At 36.5% G+C, this 10,537-nt stretch overlaps 1 protein-coding gene across 1 annotated transcript in view; it reads right to left on the minus strand.

Annotated features, from left to right (window-relative positions):
* The window catches only part of LOC113070802 (collagen alpha-1(XIX) chain-like), an 89,738-nt gene extending 80,164 nt beyond the window's left edge, over window positions 1–9,574 (minus strand). The window contains exons 1-5 of the mRNA XM_026244247.1: window positions 9,493–9,574; window positions 7,221–7,256; window positions 5,601–5,630; window positions 4,563–4,589; window positions 4,208–4,261 (exon numbers count right to left, since the gene is read on the minus strand). The gene's annotated coding sequence lies outside the window, so the exon portion shown is untranslated. The remainder of the gene's footprint in view (window positions 1–4,207; window positions 4,262–4,562; window positions 4,590–5,600; window positions 5,631–7,220; window positions 7,257–9,492) is intronic.
* Between the last annotated feature and the right edge of the window lie 963 nt (window positions 9,575–10,537).

Here is a 10,537-nt window from a genome sequence, read left to right on the forward strand (position 1 = left end):
GCTATATGCCTGAGTTATTAAATATATTGACATTCAAACATTATTAACTAAACTTAATCGGTCAGATGGCAGGAGGGCTGACTCTTTTGACCCCCCTTCACCAAGAAATCTATGAGAAAGGCTTTCAGGCTTGCTTCTATGAACATTGATTTAGCCCGCGCGTCTCAAATTTCCTGAATATATTATAAAAGATATTGTATTTGCTTAATCAGTGAGGAAGGCAGGTAACCGTAATGTGATCTCTTCCAATAACTCTGAACTATTAAAGGCTAAGGCCTGTTTCACCCTGCATGCATAACCAAAAAGAAAAGCAGAAAAAAAGTGTATATATATATATATATATATATATATATATATATATATATATATATATATATATATATATATATATATATATATATATATATATATATATATATATATATATACTCTTCAAGTCAGAAAAATGTGCATAAATTATCATAAATTTTCAAGATTATCTAAAAAATAGAAATATTGTTAATATATTCTGTCTTAACATTTTTCAGATGTTCTGAATGTATATTTTTCTATTTAAAAAAAAAAGTTTGTCTCTCTCCGTCTCTCTTTCTGTATGCATGCGTGCGTGCGTACGTACGCACGCACGTACGTACGCACGCATACATATATATATATATACATACATATATACACACACAATATGTATTCTTATATTAGAATAATATAGAATACATTTATGTTTATCTTTACAAATAATATCTATTGATAAAAAATACTGATGATTAAGAAAATTATTTCTGCAAAAGGAATATATCGCAAAACATGGTGTAAAGAAAATAGATTTGGCATATTAACAACACTTTTTCCTTTTGATTTCTGAGCTAAAAAAAAAAAAAGGCACCAAAATTGAACATGCAACTGCATCCCTTTTAAACAACACTGTGCTGCTTCCATGTACATTGTCAATACTGTAAACTTTTGTTTGGCTAACAAAATAAATACAAATAAATGTGACAACAAATGTTGAAATGTGACAAAGGCCAAAGATTTATCCTTGCTACAGTGAAAAATTCACTGCCACAAATAGGGCAGCTGTGTATGACTGATAGCGGTATGGAAAATGAGAGCTGCTAATTGGGTGAGAGTGTCTCACCAGCAGAGGCTCGTCTTCGTCTAAGGCTAGTCATAACGACCCATGTCCCTCCTTTCCCCAAATAGCCTCCAAGATTGTGGAGCGCCACAGTCCTGCTCAACATGTTACCTGGATGCATGTGACTTGCCAAATATAACCCGAAATCTTACTACATCCCTGCTAGCTGGGAAGCTCTGAAGTAATCAAAGCTAAAGTTATTTATAGGGCCAAACATTGTCTTTTGCAACAAAACAACATACTTGACACTGATTTAAAATGGCAGCCGGAAAATAATTCAGTCTAAGTAAGTCTTTGGGCAAACTACCTTGCACGGGTGGTAAACGTTAGCGCAATCCCTTGCGAGTGCAGAGAATTTAATGAATTCATGGGGTGCCGACCACAAGATCATTAGAACACAGCGTCTGGATTCTAAACAGCTTTTTTTCTGTAACCCCAACCAATTAAAGAGGAATCATGTTGGTAGAAGCTGACATTATGTTCGGAATTTTTCACTAAAGGTCATGGGCCTTTTAATCTCACAGAAGGTAGGAATACAACAACACTCTGCTCGTTTCAGAGAAGAGTTTATAAAATGTTTAACTGACTTTGGAAAAAACAGATGGGTCATTGTTCCTTCGAAAGTATACTTCTTGATTTGGTCTCTGAGAGAGACGGCACTATCCAAGAGAGGCCTAAAAGAGACATCTTTTACAGAACAGAACATTGTGCTTTGAAGGAATAGATCCCCCTTCCACAAATCTTGCACTGGAGGTCCAATGTGCCGCAGAGTTTAGCTACAAACCTGTTCAAAGTCACCTGCCTGTGATTTTCTAATGATCCCAAAGACATTGATAGGTATTGATCAGCATTCTCAGGTGTGTTTGATTAGGGTTAGAGCTAAACCCTGCAGGAAAGTGGATCTCGAGGTAGAGATTTGAATCTCTGCAATAGATCATTCAAAATGGAAAATTCTTTCATTATTTACTCACCCTCATGTCATGCCAAACCTGTCTAATTTACTTTCTTCTAACAAAGTACAACAGAAGACATTCTGTAGAACACTGAGGTCCAAACAACATTGGATCCAACTGACCAACTATATGTCTTATGGAGGGAAGTTATGCAGGTTTGGAATAAAGGTTGAAGAAAAATAAAAAATGAATCACTTGTGCGTGAATTTACCTTCTACTATATGAAATGCTATTCCCGGAAATAACCCATTTCAGACAATCTCAGAATTAAACAACATAAAACAAGTGTGAATTGAGGATGGGCAATCAAACGGCCCTTCCTGGTCTGGCTGGTTCTCTGCCAGGACATGTTGCACTGTACACCAGATCATATGCCAAAGGTCTGGTTATGCGAGACTAATAATACCAGAGCTCAACAATAAGGATGGATCTGCTGGCTTGGGGTGGTTTGAGAGTGTTTCAGGCCACATGACAAAACCGTTGAAAAATTTTACATTCAATGATCTTGTACAACCATTTTCATGGCTTGCAAACAAATTCATAATGATTTTGTATTACAGTTTTCCTACAAGATGTGGCTTTAAAGTTAATTTTATGTGTTGTTAAAAATGTGCGATTTCTAGCGTTCTAGTTTCAACCAAATTTTCATAAATGAAAAATGTATATTTTTTTTGCTACAAAAAAAAAGTGTTATGATTTTGTTAAAGTTCTCCAACAAAATTGTGTTCATGAATTTATGTGGAGTTAGTTGTATAATTTCAATCAAATCTTTTTTTTTAATGATTTCATTATAGTTAAACAAAATTGTTTTAATGAATTTATTTAGATTAAGACAGCTGTATAATTTCTAATTTATAAATCAAACTTTCCAAAATAAATATCAAAATAAAATGCAAAGAAGTTCGTAAATTCGTAATTATTTAATTCTAGTTTCCAACTAAATTGTGCAATATAATGTAATATTTTATTATAGCTCTCAACAAAACTGTTTAAATGAACACAGATTTAGATACAGTAGCTGTATATTTTCTACCTCTCTAATTTCTAGCCAAATTTCATGAAATAATAAAATAAATGAATAAGATTAATTAGAATACACCTTAAAAGAAATGAAAATAAATATTATATATATATACACACACACACACAAACACACACACATACATATATATATACACACATATATATATATATATATATATATATATATATATATATATATATATATATATATATATATATATATATATATATATATATATATATATATATATATATATATATAAAAAGACACACACAAATTGTGATCTTGAGCAAGGAATTACACTGTCATTCCGAGTGGAAACGCTCCAAACCAGTGTGGACAAAATCCAGATGTCTACGGTACGGTGCATCACTCAATCCATCACTGAACTGAAAATACCCAACAGTGTCATGATAACACTCCAGTGAACACCACTACGGAGGATAATAAATATTCATTCATTCATTCTGTTGAATGGGCTTAATGCTGCTCTTACAGTCCCTGCGGCAGACACAAGTATTCTCCTCATCTGAGTGGCATGCATTTTAATACTTTTTATCACATTCAAGGGAGTTGAGAAACAACTGTATGCCATTCAGGACCATTAACCACTCGAGGAGCCGAGATAACATTTGCGTTAACAGGTGTTAGCGCGCCTCCAGTGAAATGGCTGAGCGGCTTAGGTAATTCAAATAAGCGGAACGCGCAACTGCAATTTGTTGCAGGCAGTCAAATCTCACATAAAGCTTTCATGCTGCAGGCAGACTAACAATTTAACCCTTGGCCGGTGGCTATGAGAAACAAAGGATAAAATCAATAATGAAACATCATCGTTTTCTCAATACGTTCGAGCATGTCACGACTGAAGAGTAAATCACCCTTGAGATTGTTTCCTGATGGGGTAGGCCACACTGTCAGTCTACGATTGACCTTACAGTTGAATATTCACAGTCATTCCCATGAGACCAGGCCCACACAGAGCTCCCCAATCTTTCTCTTGTTCCAGCTGCTGCCAGTCTCACTGATGGCTCCGTCACACAAACACTTATACGCAACATGGATCCAGCCCACACAGGCGGCGACCTGCTTCGGTTTACTCACCCTTTTGCCCTCTTTCCCTGGTGCTCCTGTTTGACCCGGCAGGCCAGCGTCTCCCTGGGGATGATGGGTAAAGGATCAGGGTTTCAGTTCTCAGAAAGCATTGCAGTAAATACAGCAGGTGCGTCCTGTATCTAGGTTTCCACCTGTCCATGGTCATTAATGCTCTTTTAAAAAACTTGATTACATCCAGAAGCAAGATGTTAAATATGAAGACAAAGCAGCTGGCTCTTTTACATGCCGGCACTTAGTAAAGTGCTGAGAGACAGAGGCATGTTCACAGCACATGGGTGAACTTCATATAAGGAAGACCAAAAAAAAAAAAAAAAATTCATGAAAATGCTGCTGAGGCAATTACCTTTTCTCCAGGAATTCCTGGGGGACCCTGCCCAGAAAAGAAAGAAAGAAATACAGATTGTCTGAATATTTTCATTTAAGCAAAAATTTTAGACTAAAGTTTAATTATCCCAATCTATCTTTGCACTATCATTCAAAAGTTTGGGGTACGTAAGATGTTTCTGAAAGATAATACAGCTCATAAAAGTTGTATTGTTTTGATAGAAAATACAGTAAAAACAGCAGAATTCCGGTGTTTTTACAAGTGAATTATTTTCTATTTTAATATCATTCAAAAAGTCATTTATTCCTGTGATTTCCAGCAGTCACCATGCCAGTCTTAAGTGTCTCAAGGTCCTTCACAAATCATTCTAATATGCTGATTTGATACTGAAGAAACATTTCTTTTACATCAATGTTAAAAACAGATGCTTAATATTTTTGTGGAAACCATGATATTTTGTCAGGATAAAAACTAAAACAACAACAACAAAAAAACAGAGCATCCCTGCTGAATGAAATCATTTCTTAATGGACAGACATCTCTCAAACCTTTGAATGGAATTAAATAAAAAAAATATATATCTTGTGTAAAGTCACTAATTAAATTGCAATAAAGTAACAGAACGAGTTTAAGGTAAAGTTAGGTTTTATTGAAGTGCTGCAGATGACACACTGCCATCATATGCTCAGCACATTTTGTTTAAATGTTGTCCCTGAACATGAACCATACTATCTTTCAGAAAATAGATTTAGAACTAGAAAGTTTTTTTACATTACATTTGCACAATTACTTATAATTAGCTGTACGTTATGCAGTTCTGACTAGATTAGCTGCAGAACGTTCAGTAGAAGCATTAGCAGATTTTTCTAACTGTTCAATTAAAACACTGCACAAAAAGGCAACAGGCGTTCCCTATGAATCATGAAAAATGGTAGGAAAAGGTGGACATAATTACCGAGTGCTGCCTAACAAGAGCTTTAATGCAATTCTGAAAAATAATCTGTCAAATCTGCGCTGCTATTTCCTGAAAGACACAAAACTCAAATATGTTTTTACCTGGTCCCCTTTTTGAGCTTGCTGCTCAACCTAAGAGAAAGCAGAAGACAGATCATCACACGTTTCATCAAACAAAGACAGCAATTAAGTACAGCTGTTAACACTGTTAGAACAAAGGTCAGGAACACCTAGCATTACACTACATGACCCATTGAAAGGACAAACTGCAATACCCGTCAAATACACACAAGACACACACACATGCACGCACAGCCTTTCAGATGCAGAGTAAAACAGTGTGGAGTCGTCTTTCAGCTGGCATCCTCGAAAATACTGACACATCTCCGAAACAGCTGCAAAAATAGCCATTCACTCCTCGTGTTCGGTGAAAGTCAGAGAACAAGAGTTTTAAAGGCTCCTAAAACTGTCAGAATGTAACAGGGGAGAGACAGCCTGTGATTATAAAAAAAAGAGTGACAGATGTCTACAACACCCATAACACAATCGAAAAACCTAAAATGTCAAATTTGCTATTTGATTAAAGATCAAGAATTTGAGCCGCTAAAGCGTGTGAGATGTTTTTGTCTTGCATGATTTACAGCTCGCCTACGAGAAAGAGTGGTGATATGGCAAGCGTGTCGTCGGCTCTCACGTTTGAATCCCTGGTATTCCTGCTTGTCCTCATAAAGTGTAAAATTAGCACGAGTAAATAACCGTTATGCCCTGATATAGTGCCGCTGGGGTTAGTTTAATGTTTATGTCACATAAATGGCCAGAGCTGCAGTACTATATCCATACACACAAAAGAACATACATCCCATTCTGGTGTCTTATGAGCTGTAGTGGACGTGTCCCTCATATAATGTGTGGAAATATTAGCTCTCTACTTGCAGGACACGTCTAACCTCCAGTCTGTCCACACTGCTGTTGGTTGCCCCTGACTGAGCATGTGTGGGCTCTTCTTCGCTTTTTTTTTTATTAAAAGCAATTTATTCATTTGATTCAAAGCTGAATTTTCAGCAGCCATTACTCTAGTCATCAGTGTCGCATGATCCTTAAAAAAAAAAAAAAAACATTCTAATATGAAGGATTGGTGATCAAGAATCATTTCGGATTATTATCAACGTTGAAAACAGTTATGCTGCTTAATATTTGTGTGGAAATGAATTGAATGAATAGAAGGCTCAACAGAAAATCATTTATTTGAAATGTTATTATAAATGCCTTTACAGTCGGTTTCATCCTAACTGAATATATTAATTGCTTTTACTTTTGAACTTTATCAGACTTATTTTAGAATAAACCAGTAAGTTAAAAAAGAAAAAAATGTGACAATATTTGCTTCATCGGGAATGGACTGGATCAGAGAAAGTGACCATACTCAAATTATGCCGAAGGTGAGGTTAATAAAAGTAATTATCTCTGTTTACCTGTCTTTCCTACTGTATAAAGATTGTATGTAACATTACAGCCTGCTTGAGCAATTTTATGTCAGCAATTAGTAGTCTTAATCATTTCCTTGAACCTTAGCAATGACTCTCCATAAATCTCATTTCAGTGCTTAATGCATATCATCAATAATGCAGATCATGCTTCATGATTGGTTTGATTTAAAAATAATTTTACATTGAGATAGGAAATAACATGCTGGGTTGCTGGAGGATGATGTAAGATACATACCGAGAGTTTTTCTGCACCTGGCAGACCTGGTTCCCCCTGCAACAGAAAGACAAATTCAGGAGTGATTACTGTACACATACAAACAAACCATCTAAACAGCAGCATTTTGTTCCTAAAATATCCAGAGATGAGTAGAGGGTAATGTACAGTTAACACATCATTGGCACATTATAAATCCGGTCTATTTATATAGTCTTTTTGGTGTAATGATCATAATATCCCACTTATTACACAGTTCAGTGGCAATTCAATCCAAATATCTGACCACACACACTTTTGTGAATGACCAATCAGAATCAAACATTTCAGAGAGATGTGCTATACTTAGAAATTATGCAAACCCTAATGTCAGTCATTTGCCTAAACTAATCACTCAAAAGTTACAAATATTGTTCTACATTTTAACTGTGTTTTATAGAAAGGCCTCCTTCAGTGTTCCTCAGAAGAAAGAAAGCCATACAGGTTTGGAACGACAAAATGTTCATTGTCAGGAAAACGATTCCTTTAAGAATAGTTCTGAGAGACATACCTGAAAAAAAAAAAGATATATAATAATACAATGACTGGGCTGTTCCTATATCTGTGCTTATCTGCTATTAAATGAAGGACTTTAATATATTCAAGGTTATGAAATGCGAGCGGAGACATCATTTTAAGTCAAAACCCTTGACACAAACACGCAGAGCCTTCCTCAAATTCAATTTAAATCCACAGAAACTCCACATCAAAGTTCGCAGAAATATGAAGTTGTGAACACCTAAAGCTGCCCCGTTTGAAGATATTCCGAGTCATTCTATGTTTGAAGAGCGTGACGTGTCTTTCCCAACTGTCAGTTTCAATCCGAACTAACGGTTTTCCTCCCTCCCTCCGTCTGGCTGGGAGATGAGATGAAAAGAAGCTGGTTATTCTCTGCTCTAACGCAGAGGAGCTCATTAGAACTTCAAGGCTTGAAAACACTGCATTGACAATTACGTGTGCATGCAGGCACACAAAGAAACCACAAACTGTAAAAGACAAGGGGTAATATGGAAGCTAATTAGCGAATAACATTGCTCTGTTGTTTGGAAAGCAGTCCCACAGTGGTCTGTGTGTGAACGCGCGTGTGCACGGGCGGTTGGGGAAGCAGATATCAGAGCAGGAAGCTGTATTCTACATTCTGTTTCATTGAAGTCACATGTGAGCTGGAAACTCTGGGAGGCATTTTAAAGGAAACTTCCAGATAAAACGCGATCCGTGTTCTACCAACAGCATCCGGGGTCTATTACCACGGCAAATAAAATGTTTACAAACAAAACAAACAAAAATGATGTTTACGGTACATTGATGCACTTAAAATGAAAGTGTTTGGGGAAAGGCGTTTTGAAACGCGCATCTCTGGATTTGGTCTCGAGTCATTCTGATGAAAATGTGTCATCTGTGCCCCAACTTATGTCCACAGTGATCACTACTGATATAAATCGACAGGAAATTAAACTACACATTATTATTAGGAACACATTTGAAATTTTTATCTTGAAATACTGAGAAATTTAATAATAATAAAAAAAAAATCATAAAGGCCCAGATTTTGACCTTAGTGTAACTTTTTTACTCAGAATAATCAACTAATAAATATCCCATTTGCCAATACATTTTAACTGATTATATAAAATAAGAATTGACAAATATTTAATTTAAAATATAATTTCAATATGTTCTTTTTTCCCTGAAAGCGTTTTATGCAGCTTCTTATAAACTGCAAAACTCACGTGCGTCCCTCATCATTTTCTGTTCAACCCTACTATGCAGACATTCCCTCTTTAAATTCTGTAGTTTGACCTTTCTGACGTCATATTTGAGCTCGAACATATAACTACTGACATTTTGCAAGGCTGTCACAACATATTTGTGATCGGATTGGCTGCAGAATCTGCTACTGAGAAAGCAATATCCGTTTGACCGCTAATCTGAATATTGTCAGGAGGAGTCTCTGGTAGTCATGTCTTGGGCTGAGATGGGGGAAAATATTTTTAGAGTTCTAGAAAGTTTAAAGTTTAGCAGTGACATTTTCAAACTTTAAAATGATAAAAATAAAAGAACCTTGAAAATGTTCAGACAAGCATAATTCGCATATATAGACATCTGTGGGTTTCTATATACACTGTATAGAAAATTATGGAAAGCTCACTGACTGAAAAAACATCCCTAAGATCAAAGAGACTAAGCCTCGATCTCTCTCTGTGCTACAGTTTGTAAAGGTTGGTACAAGAAATCAAATTGCAGGCCGACTTACTTTATCACCTTTGAGACCAGGTAGGCCTTGAGGTCCAGGATCTCCTTTCAAACCCTGAGGAGACACAAAGAACAAGAGCCAGTTTAATCACAACATCCTAGCAGGACAACTTTCCAGTCAGCAGACAATGTATCAGTTTGACTTCCCCAAAGTTAGGAATTCAGCAGGAACTGCTCCAGCCATCATATGGTGAAAATCATTTTCAGGGAAGCACAGCGGCTTATCTCACTGATGGCGAGAATGAGTGTCTCAAGGTGTTGAGAGAGACTCATTTAAATGCCAAAATCTGTTTTCCCACTTCTGTGCTTTTTAGTGAATGATTTGCACAAATTGCACACCTTAAATACACACACAAAACCACACACTCGTTTTCTCCAGCCTTCCGGCTGGAACCGGGATTAGGATTCCCATCACCTGCCTGCCAGGGCTTTGTGAGAGGGATTCTGATTGGAGATAAGGCAAAACCACAGGCAAAGTCAAAACTGCTAGTGCAGCAAAGCAAAATAGAAAGAACAGGTGGGGTGAAAAAAGGAATACAAGAAGGTGAGGTAGGGAAAAACCGGCCGAGCAGAGGTGGCTGATAAATGAGTCCTGACACGTATAGATGGGCTAAATTCACAGCAGCTCCTGTTAGGGGTGACACATCAAGACCGGCAGCTACACAGAGAGAGATTTCTGAAATAAGTCAGAAAGGTACTTAGAGAGACCGGAACACTGGCCCTCAAAATACAGCAATTTGTCTTCGTTAAGCTACGAGTGAGGCTATTAATACTGAATTATATTAGGGCCAGATGAGTGGATCGCCCTTTTTTAATAATGTCTCCAAGTTCATGGATAGAGATGCGACTAATATACTCTTATGTTGACAGCTTGGATTTGAGAACACTAATCTGGAACCCTTCCCCATCAAACAAGGTCAATACAAATAAGATGCGTAGACTCCTTCCTTTTTGTGAATATTATGATCGTGAGGGCTTCATAAAAAAATATATATATTGAAAAATATTTTAGATATGTAATTTTGGTTGCACTTTATTTTACAGTA

The sequence above is a fragment of the Carassius auratus genome, unplaced genomic scaffold (genome assembly GCF_003368295.1).
Source record: "Carassius auratus strain Wakin unplaced genomic scaffold, ASM336829v1 scaf_tig00005314, whole genome shotgun sequence".
Classification (NCBI taxonomy): domain Eukaryota; kingdom Metazoa; phylum Chordata; class Actinopteri; order Cypriniformes; family Cyprinidae; genus Carassius; species Carassius auratus.